We start from the raw sequence: 18,178 nt of genomic DNA, 5'->3' as shown, positions 1-18,178 counted from the left end.
GGCTTTTGAAGTTGCTGATATTTGACAAGCCTTCCTTCACTTGACTCACACAAGGTGGAGAAAGGCCTACAGGTTACTGACACACAGACAGCAAACACAGTCAGAGGGGCTTGATGTCCCCACCAAAAGGGTCTGCGAGCCCAACTCCAGGCTGAAAACCTCCTCTGGATCTTCAATAACTGTCATGAAACCATGAGCGTCCTTCTTTTTTGTAAAAACCAATCACATTCTCCTACCTTCAAACCCTGCCAAATGCTATTTCCTTATGTGATGCCCCTACCTTGCTCCTACAACCAATCATGTCCTTCCCTCCCTCAGAATTCTGCTTAAAATAAATCTCCAGAAGGTCTGGCCCAGGCACTAGAGCAGGATTTCTCAGCTCCGGGCATTACTGACGTTTGGAGTCAAATAATTCTGTTTTGGGGATTGTGCTGTCTCTTGGAAGATGTTTAGCAGCATATTTGCCCTCTATTGACAAATACCAGTAGCACCACCATCCCCAGCTGTGACAACCAACGATGTCTCCAGACACTGCCCACGTCTCCTGGGGGACGAAAGTATTCCCAATTGGGATTACTGCCCTAGAGGGATGGCCCACAACCTGGGCTGCACATGAGAAAAACCTGGGGAGCTTATAAAACTCACCCAAACCTGGGCCCCTACTCCACACACACTGTGATTCTGGCCTAAATTCCACAGGTGAACAAAAATTTCTGTCACTTGACAAGCCCTTGGTGTTCTTTTAATGTATTGACTGAGTCACCAGAATCTCTCCAGAAGTTCCAGACAGTGTTCCAAGCAGTTCCTCCTATTTTATGCTCATCAGAAAATTTTGGAAACTTATTGAGCCTCTCTCACCCTAATTTCAGATGAAGAAGCCCTTTACATGAGCCCAAATTCAACAGCATGTGACAAGGAAGAATTTACAAACTTCTAAACTTCAAAAGGAGAAAGGGACAGAAGAGATGGGGGTCCATGAGAATCCAGCTATCTGCTTTTGGTCCCAGCGTCCATGAAAAGTCCCCCTTCATGCTCTCCCTCGGTGTGAAGAAACTTGGCCAGGTTGCCAGGGTGCCAGCTACATATACTCAAGTTTATTGAACCCCACCGCTCCCAACCAAAATTGAAGGCGTGAGGCTGGGGGTTGGCAGCAGTAGTAAAAACTCCAGTCTACCACACTGGATGTTGCTGGTTTCCTCAGGCTGACAGTGACATGAGAATAAATATACACGAGCTCAGAATCAGCTCCTTTCTGAGCCCGAAAGTCTAGGATCTTTTCCCACACCTCCCGTAAGGATCCCCAGGAAGAACTGGAGAGTTGACTGAGAGAGGCCTGGCCAACATTGACAGATGTAGTCAGGTCTGTGTCCTGCCTGCCCTCCTTCCTACCCCTGAGACTGCCCTCACTGGCCACCTCTTCAGACAAGGCCAACGAGGAATGCAGTGTCAAGGGAGAATACTATTAACTCCTATCTTTCTAAGAAGTGGAAATGCATTCATCACTCACTCATTCAGTAACAAATATAGAGAGAATACCTTAAAAGTGATCTAAGTGCTTAAAGGGCAGACACACCATCCTTTCTGATGTTGAGCTTGGGTTAAAGACAAAATGAAGGGAGGAGAATCTAGGGACCAAGCTCCCCAAAGGATGGCAAAGGCTATTCAAGCTCCCAAGATCAACTTTCTACTAAAATTTACTTGCTAATACATAAGAATGCAAATTGCCAATGTGGTTACATTATATTTAATGAATGATTTAGAGTTTTCTCTGAGATTATACTTATCTGATATTAATTGCCAACAGGATGCACAAGCAAGCCCTCAGGTGGCCCTGGCTAGCTGTTGTAATCCTTCTAGGGCACTGAGACCTTCTATTCTGAGGTGGCCAGTGGGAGGGCGATTTTTTTCAAGCTTCCTTCCCTCCCTCAATTACGCGCAGGCACACACACACACACACACACACACACACACACACTCTTACACGCTGTTGCCTAGAGACTGAACACATTCCTGGTGCTTATGCTTCTTTTCATTCTTCAGAAACTACAGCTTTGGAAACTGGGGCCTCCAGGAAACATGCCTTGGGGGCAGGGGAGAGGAGGAGAACCCCGAGTGACATTTCCTCACAACAGGCCCGCCCCCCCTCCACTGCCCTCCCTTTCCTCCCCAGGTTTGAAAAGCCCCAGCGGGCTGGAACTGAAGGGCTCCCACAGGGAACAAGGCCCCCTTTGAAAGCCTGTGTTTACCCCAACTCAGGCAAGGGTTGCCATGGCCACCGTCCATCTTGGCAACCCAGATGAAGCCTCAGTGCCAGGAACTCGCCCTGACCCCATTCTAGAGGACTCTACTGGCCCCCAACACCCTTTTCCTTAACACCCCTCTGCTGAACCCCCGCAAGTGGGGGAAACGCTGATTTTCATCAAGTCCTCGGCTGACAACATAATCCTGAAGGGAAGGAATGAGAATTAAGGCTCCTCCCAGAGCAGGCCAAGCGGCTCCCTCCCTCAGGGGCTCCCCAAGGAAAGGCCCAGGGACTTGACTGGCCTTCCTGGCTCAGACCCCAGGCGGGAGGGAGGAGGCCTGGCTGGGCCACACCCGCCTCCCCTAGCGACCAGCTTCCTCCCGGCTGCTAATGGCGATGACTTATTTATGTAATTCATTATCACTACGTCCCCGGATCCAAGCAGGAGCGGGTGAGGGGAGGGGCCGCCCTCCGGGCTTCAGCCCAAACCTGGAGCTGCCGCTGCGGGGACAGAGGCAGAGGACCAGGACTGAGGGCATCGGCTGCCCAGGGGACCTAAACCCTCCGGAACCCACATTACGACGCCCTTTGTCCTTTCTCCCAGGATAAGCCAGAGGGAGCCGAGCCTCTAAATAATTCAGCCCTCAAATTGCTCTGTGGTCAGAAGGGTTTCTTCATTTATTTTTTAAGTCTCTAGGCTCTGCAGTTTCTAATGGGGAAGCACTTTAATCTCAAACCTGGACCTGGTTTGAGACCCATAGCCTCCCTAGCTCCTAGCCTAGCACTAAAGTGAAAGAGCCACTAAACTTCTAAACGCCTATACGGTTCTACCGAATTCAACAAATTCCTGAGGCCCAGGGACAATGACTGGGAAGCAAATGGGGCAGTGGGAAGAGAGGCCACAGGCACTCCAGGAGCTGCATCTACTACCTGTCGCACCTCTCAGTCCTGGCAGAACTGAATGAATAGAAAGACCTGAGAGCATCCTGCTAGACTTGCCTTTCTGTCGGCAGCCTCCCCAACCTCCAGCTCCCTATGCCCTTGCAGGCTGCTTCCTGCACCCCTCACCCACCCCATAAGGCATTACTGCTACACAGCCGAAGGTCCCTGGAATTGGCCGACTTTGCCTTTTATTGATATTAGCTGATATTTTATTGAGTACTCATTTCACGTAATCCTCAAACCATATGAGGTAGGTACTACGAATATCCTCATTTCGAAAGTGAGGAAACCAACACGCGAGGAGGCTAAGAAATTTCCCCAGGTCATACAGATAGCAAGTGAAGGACAAGGATTCAGATCTGGCTGTTTAATTCCAGATCCGTGCCTTAATCCCCACATTACCAGTCGTATGCATATGCTGCACACACACAGAGAATCTTCAAAAGGCAGAACCAAGCCCAGAGAAGTGAAGTGACTTGCTCATATCCACACATCCAGCTGAGGCAGTCAGTTGGATAAGGGCTGAAGTCCTATAATCCGGGCTAACATCCTTTCCGCATCGCGTAGTTTCAACTACAGAAGCATCCATATTTACACAGGTGAGAGTATACTCAAGGTACTCTCTTTTACAATGTTATGGTCCAATGGCCTATAAACCTACCTACTTTTTGACCCCTGGCAATGCCTCATGCTAGCCCTGTCCACTCCCTCTGGTCCCTGCTTCATGACCTTCCAACAAACAGCTCCCCTGCCTCCACGAAGATTTTTAAGTTCTCTCTCACAGTGTTACAATCTCTCCCATTCCCCTTAGGGCAGTGCAATCTCCAAGATTCCTAAAGAGAAATCCCATGCCACCATGCCAGCTCACGTTTATGTAGCACTTTACAGTTCCCTAAGCTGTCTTACAGACAATATCCAGTTGACTGGACGACCCTTAAACCAAGTAAGCGAGGGCACCTTTTTGAAGACTGCCTCCACCTCCATTCACAGTGGAAGGCCCCCCAACTCATAGTGGTACTTTATGACCATGTCCTCCAGGCTACAGCTGATTGGACCAGTGAGAGACAGCTGACACAGATGGGCCAATCAAATTCTTTCCCCAGGAATTCGAATCAAGTTTGCAGTACTATTCATTCTGAAAGGAAGAGGGTATAGTTGGGAGCTCATACATGGTCCATGACATCTGACACACATCTACAGAAGCGATGGCATCCTGTACTTTTAGGCACTTAGGAGGCAAGCCATTTTTCCTGCCCTTGATTCTTCCATTCCCCTGTGGCTTCCAATTGCTCAGGCTAGTTGCTACTTGCATTCAGTAGAGTGTGAACAAAAAGATGGGCTGGATTATTATCCTCCTTTTATAGATGAGAAAAGAGGTTCACAGAGGTTAAGTGACTAAATGAATGTCACATGACCAAAATGTCATAAAGGAGAAGGTAAATCCCTGCTATGCGACTTTCCTTCAATGTCATCCCATGCTTCCTTCCCCATATTAAAGGAAGTGGCAGGTGTTCGCTTCCTGCAGTGTGAAAAAATGGTAACTGAGGTTAAGTGATCAGGCCAGAGGCATTCCAATGGACTAAAGCCAAGGACAAAAAATACAAAATTCTCTCTCTCCTTTGAAAGCCCAAGACAGCGCTTTGCACCTCTGCATTTCCTACCCTCCCTTGCAGTTAGCTTGGAGCCACTGACTAGTTCTGGCCAATAAAATGTAAATAGAAGTAACAGGTGTCAGTTCCTTGACAACCATTTAAAAGCCAGAGGCTGCCTCCATCTCTCTCATCCCTTCTTGTGGTAACCCTGAAGGCCCCATATTCTAGATGGTGTGGCTACAGATGGAGGAGAACAGCCTACCCGACATCAGATTTTCCATGAGCACAAATTAAACCTAGACTGTGTCAAGCCACTGGGAAGTTAGGATTTAATTATTAACACAGCATAGTCTACCCCCTTCTGACTGAAGCATACCAATTATTCAACCTGGACCCTTCGGCACATTGCTCTGGTCTGCAGGATGCTACATTTATTTATTTAATATTTATTTAACAAATATTTCTAGAACACCAACACCAGCTGCTGTCGTGGGTATAGCTAAGAGCACAGGAGTAAGAAAGACCCAATCCTTCCTAAGAAGCTCCCTATCAGGTGACCCCCAGTCCTCACTTCAGGACTAAAAGGAGTGAAAGCAGGACCTCCCACCTAGCCATTGGCTAAATTGAGCCTCAAGTAAAGGTTAGCTGTCTGGGAGGCAAAAACAGCTTATCCCAGAGACTCCAGGAGGGTGGCAGCCAAGAGTGAATTCATACCAGGCTTTCATGCCCTGGCCTCTGCCAGCTCTCCGCCTACCAGCCTTGTGGCCACACACAAGTGTGGCCTTACCCTGGGCACAGAACAGAGGAAAGAAGGCATCAAGGAGGAGTCATCAAGAGAGCAGGTGGCTGGTAGAAAACAGAAGTAGCAAAAGACGCAGCTCAGCTACCCTTACCTTCTTCTGCAGAAGTATCTCCTCTGGGAATCACCCCCCTGCTTAATTTATTTTAGCCTCAAAAGTCCCCAATCACTGCACTTTTCTCCATTGACCCCATGTAGTTAAGGACCAACAAGAGAAATCATCAGTCAGGAACTGGTGTCTGGCTGCCAAAAGCTAGATGAGAAGTCAGGCAGATGGAGTCACCATGTACAGTTGTGTGGCCTGTTCACTGCACAAGGTACCCATCCAAAGGAGCGAATGGGGCTGGAATCCAGCCCATGCTCTCCTTACCAAGCTGTGTACCCAGGAGAAAGGTTCCCTTCATCTAATATACACAAGGGGTCTACTGTAAGCTGCAGCCATAGAACCCCTGGAGCTGGGGCTTCTCCATTAGGAGTGAAGTTTGGTGATGGGTACATGGGAATTTATCTAGTCCCTCTACTTTTGTGTATATTTGAAAATTTTCACAATAAAAAGTTAAAACAAGCAAATGAAAAAAAGTCCCGCCCAGTAAGTGGCTGTTACTTGAACTAGTTACAGGTGGTCCTTGATAACACTGACACCTTGTTCAATGTCCTTTCGTCAATGAGATGCTGTAGGAACTTAGTTCTTGTTTATATCAATTAGCCTATGGTAAAACTGGTTTCATTTCACATTGTTTTGCCACAATTCCAAGAACCTATGGACAACGTTAAGTGAGGACTTACGGTACTTTAGCCCTCAGTCTTAGTTCCCACATTGCAAAAGACAATAATCCCGGGCTCATAGGGCTGGTAAAGGGACTCAATTAAATCAAGCGAAATGCTTGACACGGAGTAAGTCCTCTTATGCATGGGAGCTATTAGCTGCTGATGATGGCTGGGGGCAGGAAGGAAAATGAGGCAAAATGGGGACAGAGGGGCACTGTCAAGGAAAGAAAGTGCTATAAGCCCGATAGTCTGAAAACACAACCAACCACCTTACTGATGCGCCTAAATTGGGCTTCCAAGGGACTGGCTAAGGGGAGTTTCCTTGCAACTCCACTCTCCTGAGGCAGATGTCACATTCCTCTAGAGACCCCAGCCTCAGCGCAGAATCCAAATTATGGTCCACAGAAAGGTCACAGAGTGGCTCAGTAAAGGCTGTGTTCCCAGCCTCCCGGCAAACTCAGAGAACAGGGCAACGGATTGGTGGGGCTGGGCAGGCACGAAGTGCTCACTCCTGGAAGGCTCCTATCTGGAGTACTAGAAGAGAACAGAGGTCCCCACAGATGTCCAGGGGTCAAGCATTAGCACAGGGAGGGCCCCTGCCACCTTCACTGAGACAAGTATGAGTAGCCATTTACATTTTTGAAGGTCAAAAGCTATTTTTGAATTGTCTAGTATAATGTAGTAAATTTTTTATGTTAATATCTTCAAAATTATCACTGCTCATGTGTAAATTTCACCAGTGGTTTGTTATCAGAAAATGACACTTACATCCCCTATTCATTTCCCCTTAAGGTCTATTCATGCCCCAAGGCTCGCAGGGGTGGAGAGGGCTGAGGGTGGCAGTGACAGGAAGCTAATAGCCCTTCTCAAAGCCCCCTGAGGGACTGCACCTTGGCTTGAACCACCAAGACCGTGTGAGTCTGCCTGGCCTGGCCTCTGCCCTGGGAACAGACACAGAAGGCTTCTGGTTTCAGTCAAATGCCATCTCTCTCACTCACTCGCTCTCTTTTTTCTTTTCCAGGATAAAAGCTAATAGGATGATTCATTCTCTCATTAAGTCGACTCATGAGAAAAAGGGAAGTCACCCAAGTTCCCAGTCCTCTCTGTTGAACGTAAGCCTCTCCATGGTTCGTCCCCATGTGTACTTCATAGAAATGCAATAACAGAAATTCCACTGAAAAGCTCATCCTTCACCTTTCGTGTCTCAAGAACTCACTATGCTTGGCTGTTTTCGAAGTTTCTAAAGCTATCACAGCTGAGGGCTGAGTTGGGATTTAAAGACAGGCTTCCAAACAAAATGCGATAGGAGAGGAAAAGACACATGGCTCTTAAATCTGCAGACTGCGCAATCCTTCACAGCAGGTAGTAAAAATCCACCCAGAAAATGCCCTTCTCTGTCCCTGCCGGCTCTCTTCAGCTCTGTCCCAAACTTAGAAACAGCTGTTTCTCTCTAACTCCAAAAAAAGCTCTCATATGCTCGTCTCCTCATTCTTTCCAACACTGTGATCTGTACACTTAATCTACCTCCAGGCTCGGCTTATCCCTCCCTCAGCTCATCAAATAAGAAGAAGAACAGTCATAAAATAAGTACAACTGCAATGTTACAAAAGCCCTCCTCTAAACACCCCAGCAGCCTGGCTGAGTTCTGATCCCAGCTCCTCAACTCACTAGCTCTGTGGCCTTGGGCAAGCTGACTTAACCCTCTGCACCTCAGTCTCCTCATATGTAAAGCAGTGATAATACTGTATTCATATAGGATTGAGTAAATAAATTAATACTCTTAAAATGCTGAGAAAGATTCCTGGCATGCAGTAAGCACGTAATACTATGAGACCATCACAACAATCCTGTGTGTAGGGTTGACTATTACCAGCTTTATTTAACAGGTTTGTTCAACAGCCACTTCTTATTGTGGGGATAATAATAGATTAAACTCAAAAAAAATTAAGAAGTTAAACAATCTGCTCAGGATGACACAGGCCATACATACGTGGCCAAGCTGAGATGAGATCTCTGGTCTTAAACTCCAAGTTGCATACTAACAAATTACACACTTCAAAACGCTTCCTCCCTCAGGCATGGAAATTTGAGAAGCCCCATGGATCACCATGAAAAACGCATTTCAATCCTGTAACCCCAGAGAGTGGCAGTATCTCTAGGGAGTGCTGCAAGATTCGCCAAACAAAATTAATTCTATTTGTTTCCATATTCCAAGAAAATATGTCAAAGCAGTCTTAAAGGAGAGGGTATCACCCCATCTAAAGTGTCAAAGGACCCCACAGGGCTGAGGATCACACTGGCCTCAACAATGTTACAGGCTAAAAGGGCTCCCTTGGGAGGCTCCTAGGCTGTCAACAATTTGCAAAAAGGGTTAGTGCAAATCATTTGGGAGTGCATTGTGCAGGCATGGCCTAAGATATGTGAACTTTTGCCAAGCCTGTATTTTTTTTAAATATGCACAGTCTTCATCTTTGATATATAGCATCCAGGCTACAGAAATATTTCCATTAACCCCAAAAGCCTGTGTGCCACAACTCATTGAAAGTAGATGTTCCCAGTCTGAGAACTGCTCAACAAAAACATCTAAAAACACCCCCCAACCTTTCCAGCAGAGGTAACCAATCTGGCATTAGGAATCCTCTAAACACTAGTAAATGATATTGATGGAAACATACTATCTGGCAAACATATGACTTCATGCCTAAAATCTAATTATATCTAATAAATGAATTAAGCCCATTTCTTCTAGCTCTATTATGAACATTCATTAAAAGAGTTCTATACAATCGCTTTCATAAACGCTCTTCACATGACTTCTTCACTGTGATGAAATCACCTTATGGCCAGGCTGGAGAGAATTAGGAATAAAGAGTTTAGCATTGCAGCCCTGGCTCTACCACTAACTAGCCACATGATTTCGTGAAATGATGATGATGATGATGATGATGATGATGATGATAGCAACCACAGCAAGAGCAGCTAACATTTACTTAGGCTTTATAGTATGCCAAACACTGTGCCATGAGCTTAATAAGTATTTGATACTCATTAGCAACCATCAGGGACTATTATTACTCCCGTTGCATGGCTCAGGAAACTTGGAGAGATTGACTAACTTGGCCTAAGAACACAGTAGCAACTAGCAGAGGCTGGATTCAAACAAGAGTGATCTGACTTGGTGTTCTTAACCACAAACCATAGGTCTTTTCAAGGTGCTTTATGACCCAGGACCATAAATTCCTCTAGGAGCCGTCTGCATGATCTTCAGAATCCTTTCCGGCTTTAAAATTCAATAATTTTTTGCTTTTAGAAATAAAATGAATTTATGAATGTGAGAAATAAAATGCAATGATGCTCTACACTGCTAAGGTGGAATGAAATATCTGGGTATGCCTCACCCACATCCAGTCAGGGGAGGAAAACTGATGATTTTCTAGGATAATGATGCCCTGTGAAACAACCAGACTGGCCCCAAACCATCTCAGGAAAAATGACAGCTTGAGGTTCTTAAAGGATGCACCAACTTGCAAAAGTTTGCAAGTTCAAGTTCTCAACTATCAGCTCTCAAATCTTAACAGGATCTTCCCCCCCCCCCCACCCAAGGAAAGTCAAATATAAGAAAATGCTGCAGAGTGAGGACTAGTGTTAAGGATGCCAGTACAGGATACATGTAGGCCTTGTGGCATATTTACACTTTGCTTTCCTCTCGGGTCTACACTTGCTCGTGGAAAACTCACCTCATCGAACGATCTGTTTTACAGGTTCCTTATATCCTCCTAGCACATGGCTCACTAGTCCTATACTTGCACGGGGCTTTGTCCTATCCATGCATGCTGATACCATAAGCTCCCTCCCTCACCACCTAGCCCAGCCTCCAGACACACACTCAATGGCTGCCTTCCTGGACTCCATCTCTGATTCATCTTGTTCCTCTCTCTCAGCACAGGAGTTCGCTGCCCACCCGCCTTGCCACTAGCAGGCACAGCCAATGGCGAAACTCTCTCCTAGCTCACCCTCCTCTTGCTCTCCCAAGCTCCATCTCTCTCAGCTCCTGGTACAGCCTGAAACCGAAACTAATCTCAGGCCTGAATGAAGTGAAATCATTTCCTACTCCTGATCACCCTATGTGACCACAGAGAATCTTCTCCTCAAAAGAGCTCCAAATCCAGCTCACTGGTTACCAAAAAATAAAAACAGACCTCTTCAGGTCCTCTCCCAGAACCTAATGATCCCTTAATGAATAGGAGATAACAGGGTTAGAGGAGGAAGCAAGAGTTCTTGCCATAGTGTTTTCTGCTGCTGCTTCTCTTCAATTTGCACAAGTCGATCTAAATTCACCCCAGGAACTATAATTCACCACCCAGTAATTTAAACTCATTGTCCAGTATCAGTTCATATCTGGCTCACTCTTAATCAGATTCTCTCCTGAGAGCAAGGCTTGTTCTCTTCGGAGATCTCTGTAGCCATCTTGCTGAATGGACCCTAGATTGCTAGCTATATTGCATGCTTTTCCAAAATTTGAAAAATGCAGCCTTTACTTTTACGCAAGAAACATCAAAACTAAAACAAGCAAAAAAAGCAAGTCAAGATAAATGAACATAATATCAGCCCTTGATGATCTTTCAAAAAAATTATAAATTTTAAGAAAGATCCTGAACTGTTTTTGTTGTTGTTGTTGTTGTTGTTGTTGTTAATTACCCTTGCCCCCAGCACACTTTTGGGAGTCTTTCTCTGTTGCTGGCAGCATTATGTAATGATTCTACTGTTGGCTTAAGCAAAACAGAGTTGAAAGGGTAAATGCACTGGCCCAACAAGTGGATAAAAGAGTAAAAACTTTTGGATTATCTGCTATTTACTCTTCACCCTACAAAGTTTACTGAGGGCTCTGTATAGGCACTAGAAGCTCTTCTAGGTGCTGGTCCAGCAGGGTGAATAAGATGACCTATTAGCTCCTGCTGGGCATCCCATTCTCAGGAACATCTTCCGAGTAGGAGCTGATGCTTTCTCTAGTTCCAACAGCCAGACAACAGGTCGATACTTGCAGGTTTCCTGCAACCCTCTTCACAAAGCTTGGACTCCATCCTGTAGGGCCGTGAGCACTCCCAGGAAGCATCTGCTCTGGCCAGGATCAACACAGGGCAACACACAGCTGTTGAGCAGATGCGATTTGTGACTTGGATCACTAATTAAGGGTGAGTCGCTCAACGTTATTGAGCATTCTTCAGTCACTTCAAGGGTACAATGAGAGGCTAGACCAGATATGAATAACCTTCTAGCTCAAAAATTCCAGCTTCTTTGACCCTCCTATTACTGAGTTGACACAGACCTCTTGGGGTCTCTATTTCATCTTCTTGTCTCCAGAAGAAACCTTTTAAACCACAAAGATAAATGGAACTGGTTCCCATTTCTAAAGACCTTCAGGGGAAGCCATTCCACTCTGTTCCTATGAGTCACTTGTTCTCACATCCTATCTGGAATGCTGTCCCTGTGCCTTGAGTCCTTCCTCCGCAGCTTACGTTAATTTGCCTCTGGTTCTGCTTCTAAATACGCAGAAATGAGAGTGAATCACTGTGTTCTGAGCAATACTCTTACAAGACTCTTATTTCTTCTTTGGCCTGTTCATTGCAGGCATTACAGGAGGTAACTATTAAAAACCACAAAGGCATCAAGGAAACCATCTACACTTCCCAGTTCCTGCCTTACCCTGAAAATATGACCCTCCATTGCACTCCGAGTTCACAGAATAGGAGAGCGAGGTCACATAGCCAGATCAAAAGTCCCGGAGATAGCAGCCACCTTGACCCTCATTCAGCTCAAGTGCCCCCTTTTCCAAGAAGCCTTCCCTCCCCCAACTCCCCTTCTGGATGGCAAAGCGCCCCTTTACTCAGTGCTTTGCCTCATCACAGCACTTGCCATAGTGTTTGGAGTTCTAGGCTAATGTGTTTGTTTCTAATAGACTGTAGGCATCTTGCAAGCAGGGGCCATGTCTTAGTGACCTTTGTTCTTGGGGACAGACTCCAGTAAGGTGTCTGACATTGGCCAGGGGTTCTCAGCAGACTATGCTAGTCTGAACCCTCCAGGCATGCTCCAGCAATGCTTGAACACTGGACTGGCAGCGCTCCAAGCAGAACACTAATATGTCCCCAGTCCCTCCCACCCCAGCTTTCTACCTCCCTCCTCCACCACCTCCCCCGCCCCCAGCTCAGCAGAGATCTCTGAGAATCTAAGGATGTAAGCTCTGTAGCTGGCCTTCTTAGGTTCAAATCCTGGCTCTGCCACTTTGTAGCCATGTGATCTTAGGCAAGTTATTTAACCTCTTTATGTCTCTATTTCTTCACTGAAAAATAGAGATAATATCTCCGATGGTCTTGTGAGGATTAAAGGAGTTGATCCATGAGAAGCACTTGGAACAAGGTCTGACCCACAGCCAAGTGCAGAGTGTTGGATTTATTATCTCCTAAGCCTATTACCTCACAGAACCCCGCTACTTACTCCCTGCAGCTTCCACCCCGTGTCTACATTTTGCCCCTCCTACTAGACTCCCCTCTTCCAGGCCCCCTGGGCTCTGTTCCACCAGGACCAGTGGTGTTACTATGTCACTCACTCTCCTCACCAATTACACTCTTCCCCTCACCCCACCTCCATGAACTTATAGGGCAAACTCTCCGAAGAAAAGGAAGAAAAGTTGGTTCCACAGCAGGGCTACAAATATTGAGTAATTCTGCCCCCGACTATGCTCCTCTGTCATCGCTCTTGATATTTCAGGCTCCCCAGCTCCTCGCTGTACGATCTCCTCTGCTCATGATTTAAGAGTCTCACCCCACCCTGTCTCGCCTCTCCAAAAGCCAGCCTTAGCCGCTATGGATTTTACCAAAGATTTTCCTTAATAATAAGGAGCCTCAGAACATTAGCACCCATATGCAAAAATAATAATATGGCATCTAAGGAATGTTTCCTCTTTTGGTATACCTATTAGATCTATTTGAACCCTTTCTAGAGCCAAGAAACTGAGGTACTTTCAAAGTCATAGAGTAAGAGCTGGGATTCTAACTGGGGATATAGAACTTAAGATCCTATACTCCAAACAACTAAACTATGTGGAAACAGGCACAAAGTGGCCAGATTGCCTCCTGGGGGTGAAGGTCAGACCAGTGGAACTGGAACTTTTTTATTCCACCAATCATTCCTCAAAGACACTTGGTGTCACCATAACAGAAATGAAATGGCGACATTTTATGAAAAGAGGGGTTTATGCTTGCAGACATTACTATCATATTTATCGTCAAGGCCTGTTTTAAAGATAAGAGCAATGGCTACATTATGAGGAGTCCATACACTGCTGTGACACATCAGAGGTACTTACTGGGAGTCTGGAAGCAGAGGGGGGATCAGAGAAGCACTGAGTGGGCCAGCACAACCAGCAACCTAAACTCATCAACCTGGGGCAGCCATGGCAGCAGCAGACAGGTCCTGGCCGCTGAGGAATGTGAATCTTTCGTCACTGCCACAGGACCCTTTACCCCAAGACAACTTCCAAGTTCCAAGGCAGGGACTGTTGGCCCACTGCATCTCCAAAGCTCTTTACGGTTCTTACTCCCCATAAATGTAAGAAATCAACAGAATGCAGGCATCACCTCCTCCAGGCCACCTTGTATAGTCAGAAGTGATCCCTATCTGACTCCCAGCTTCCTGCCCCCAAGGCTCTAGAATACTCCTGCCTAAATTGCTCATTGTCAGAATGGGAATAACCCATCAGGCAGAGTAAATTTAGGGAGTTCTTTTGGAAGAAACAAGTGAGAATGGTACTATATGACAAATGCTATGCTCTCTAGTTAAAGAAAAATCCCATGAGCTACCATAGTCTGGGGGCACTTGAGCCTAAGAAGAAAAACTTCTCAATACCAAGGCAAAGAAGTTGCAGATGGCAGAGGCAGACTCTACCAAAGGCTCTTCCAGATCCCCAGGAAGTATAGATGCCACCAATAGCTGAGCAGCAGCCAGGACCCAGTGAGCTTTGACTAAGAAAGAAAAGGTACACCAGGCCTCCTCAGGGATACTCTGGGGATAGTGACGGACATCCCCTCTGGCCCCCAGTTGCCTTTTAAAGTCCAGAGCGATTTAAGGAACCTACAATACCTAGACCCTGGTCTTGGACAACTCTGTCCCAAGACCTCAAGAGGAAGAGCATCTTTCACACTTAAACTTTCCACCGAAGCACCTGCTCCCATCTCAACCCCTTTATCCAAAGAATGAGCTGGGCTCTTAAAGCACCTGGCTCCTATTCTCAGCTAAAACACCACAATATCCAGCCCTTACCCTAATCTCTGTATTTACCTTTAAGTCAATAGCTCTGAGGCCGAGGCCCAGTGCCAGAGCCATCCTACACAGGGACAGTAAAATCAGCACTTAGAGAAAGGGCCCCCATCTGCCCCATCCTGGCTAGCTATAGGAAACTGGGATCTGGTCCAGAGTTTACAGGTTTCCATGGCCACAAGCCCAAAGTGGCATCAGAAGGTCATGAGAAAAGACCTCTTGAGAGGTCTGTTCTTTGCACCCTGGGATCATTCAATGACCTACCACAATGGAGAAAACTGTTCTGAACGGCCTAGGCTAGACCACAAACTCTAGATTAGAGCTCTTTATAGGGGTCCCAGTTCCAAGAGGTATAGTAACCCTTGGATATTGCATACATAATGTGTTCCTGCACACATGCATGATTCTGAGGGGGAAAGGAGTTAGAATTTTCCATCTGATTCTCAGAGTAGCCCATGACCCTAGCCTTTGGCCCCCAAGTTCCCCCTCGTCATTATATTAGTCCTAAGCCGTCCTAGCTGTCCAAGATCTCTCTCCTATTCATGGATGTGCCCAGGCCTGAGGCACCACTCCTATTCCCTTGTCTCTTGCTCTTTCCAGCATCAGAAAGTGGCCGGGGGGGGGGGGGGTTTCAAAGGCAACCCTCCTATACGCATCCTCCAGCTTCCTGGTGACCTGCACCAGATTTTTCTCTCCATCTCAGAGATGCCACCTTCCATTCAAATTGAGGTGCCAAGGGCATCGACCCCCAACAGCAGAGAGGGCCCAATTTCACACTTAATCCCACGGAGGCCAAATTTCATGGTGAGATGAGTTTCTGCACAAGAGGATTCCTGGTGTCCCTTACCTGCTTCAGGCACACCTGGATAACTCTGCCCAGGCTGTAACGGTGAGCATGCCTGGCAAAGGAGAGGGATAAAAGGCCCAGAAAATCTCCCTGAGTCCTTTCTCTTGGGCCAGGTGGCTCAGGGTGCAGCAGAATAACCAACAGGAAGGCTTGTTTCTCCTGCCCCTTCACGCAGCATCCTGTGTGATGTTCCTGTCTGAGGGTCAGGTGGGGAGTGAGGTGGTCTTGTATCACCTCTAGGACATCTTATTTCTAAACTCCCAGTCATTCTGCCTCACACTCCACTTTCACCAAAAGAAAAAAAAGAAAAAAGCAAAGAAAAGAAAAAAGCAAAGAAAAGAAAGACGAAAAATCTACAACTTCCCTCCCTAAAATGAATTCCTCTCCAGGAATTTAATTTCTGTATAAATTTCTTGGAGCTAAAACTTCTTTTAAGGGGAAAAGAAATGGGCAAGCCTGGGGTAGGTATAAGGCAACAATACAAAGAGAAACCGAAGAGGAAAGAATGAATTAACGCAAACACCAACCCCCCAGAGCTTAGAGCCCCCAGCATAAAGAGCCAGAGGGGCGGGGGAGCAGGGGCGGGGACAGTACGCTCTGAACTTTCCCTAGCCAAGACGCCCGGAGATGCAGCTCCCAGGGGACCGGGTGGGACCAGAACAGGCTGAGGCGACCTGGGACATCGGCAGGGGCAGGAAGCGAACCTCTCCCTCTCCTAAAAGGAGCTCTGCCCCCAGCAGGCGCCCCCACCAGCTGTCGCCAACCAGACAGCGCCCCAAGGCCGGAGCAATGCCGAGAGGGGCGCCCACACAAAAGGGGGAGCGGCCGGGGAGGAGGATCCGGGCGGCGCTGGCTCGGAGAGGCCTCGCTGCCTTGCCTGGAGCCGCCCGCCGGAGCCCACCCCCCTAATCCCGCGCGCCGCTCCCTGCCCCCAGACGCCCGCACGCCCCGAGAGCCCCCGGCCAGGGAGGAGGTGGGGGTCGGGAGGAAAGCGAGGCCGGACCTGCCGCACGCGGCTGGGCGGCGCGGGCTCCCGGGAAGCCGCGGCGGCAGCACCGGGAATCAAACTCGCGCCGGCCCTGCCCTCCCGGCGGCGTCTCGGCGGTCGGTGCCCGGGAAGGTGGGGCTGCGAGGCCGGGGTCCGGAAGGCGCGCGGGGCGGCCGGCGGAGGACGGCGGGGGGGAGGGTCTTACCGAGCAGCCGCCACGCGCGTCCGCGCCCCGCGGGCCGGTGGGGCCGGCGGACGGGGGGAGGGGCGGCAATCCCGCGGCGGCGGCGGCGGCGGCGGGCCCGGCGCGGCGGCGCGGCTGGGGAGCGGGAGGCGGAGAAAGCGAGGCGAGGCCAGCTTCCTAGCGGCGGGCGGCGAGAAATGCAGCTGTCCCTGCGCGCCTGCCGGCGGGGCTACAAGTGGGGCCGCGCGGGGAGGAGCGGGCTGCAGGCAGGGCGGGGGCCAGGCGGCGGCGCCCCCAGACCCTCTCCGGGTGCTTGACCCCTTATGAGAGAGGAGGACCGCCGGAGTGGGTGCAGAAAGCGACACGGTGGCGGGGGATAGGGGGCGCCGGGTGACGATCAGGAAAATCCCCGCCGTTTACCCCCCCCACCCGCCCCCTGGCACCAGCCGTAGTGACTTCCCAGCTGGCGGGCAGGAGGGCGTGAGAGAGAAGCCTCAGTCTCCCGGGCAGAGCAGGGTGTTGGGGTTCTGCCCCTCCAGGCTCGGGGAGACTCGAGACCTCGGCTCCTAGGAGAAAAGAAGAGCAAGGTCTGGGACGGCTGAGGTGTGGGGGAGGGGCGGCCTCCTGGGAATTAGGACTCGGGAAGGAAACAAAATAAAATGCGAGGTCAGCGGAGACGGTGGGGAGTAGGTCAGGAAATCGAAGCTATTACCCATTAATATCGTTAGATTCGACCTGCCATTTCCCCATCTCCTCTCCGACATCCCTGGCCATTTCTGGGGTTTCTGCGACCTGAGAATATTTTCCACGGAAAAACTTGTTCAATAAATGAAAAATCAATTTTAGCTAGTCTTTTTCCATGTTGTTTGGTTTCCAGCTCCACTTTGGGGGTGGGTAGGTGGGCCAGGTGGTGATCACCAAGCACTCTGTTTGGAAGAGGAGCTACCTAGGCTCTAGAGGATCTGAGGAGGACAGGCCAAAGTGCAGTTCCAGCTCTGCCCCTAGAGCTCTTGCAGAGGGTCTGAGCCTTCCTCCTGAACAAGTTTGCCTTAGAGACCCACTTGCCCATAGGCCCAGATCTCAAAGATGAGCCCCCCTCTCCCGTTTTTCTGAGGACTTGCAGTCCTCTAGCTTTGATGAGCAAATCAACATGCTCAGCCACAGAGACATCTGATGGTAAAAACCACAAACCAAAAGGCCCCAGACGCCAGCCAATGTGTTTCCATCATTTGCATGTCAAGGGTAAGTTTCTTCTGCAAATCGGGAACCTGGGAGGGGGAAAAACCTTAGAACCACTCCCTCTTTGGGGAGGCCCTACATTAGGTTAGCATGTTGAGTGGAGCTCTAAGAATTGGCTCCCAGACCTTCCTGGGAATGCTCTCTGCTGCCCCTGTTCCCTAAGCTCCTTCATTTGGTGGTACATTCGATTCTGGGAAATCCTTGAAACCCCAGGAGGTGGTCCCCTCAACCTCAGGCTAAAGATTTTTAATCTAGAGGAATTGA

At 48.5% G+C, this 18,178-nt stretch overlaps 1 protein-coding gene across 2 annotated transcripts in view; it reads right to left on the bottom strand.

Moving 5' to 3' along the window:
* Positions 1-16,840, bottom strand: part of CUEDC1 (CUE domain containing 1) — a 73,330-nt gene extending 56,490 nt beyond the window's left edge. The window contains exon 1 of one of the 2 annotated variants that reach the window (XR_004951292.1): positions 16,697-16,840. The gene's annotated coding sequence lies outside the window, so the exon portion shown is untranslated. The remainder of the gene's footprint in view (positions 1-16,696) is intronic. The other variant, XM_016130840.2, reaches the window with a different exon arrangement.
* Between the last annotated feature and the right edge of the window lie 1,338 nt (positions 16,841-18,178).

The sequence above is a fragment of the Rousettus aegyptiacus genome, unplaced genomic scaffold (assembly GCF_014176215.1).
Source record: "Rousettus aegyptiacus isolate mRouAeg1 unplaced genomic scaffold, mRouAeg1.p scaffold_m13_p_6, whole genome shotgun sequence".
Lineage (NCBI taxonomy): Eukaryota > Metazoa > Chordata > Mammalia > Chiroptera > Pteropodidae > Rousettus > Rousettus aegyptiacus.
Note: the sequence above shows the minus strand (reverse complement) of the source record. Positions and strands in the feature narration are given on the sequence as shown.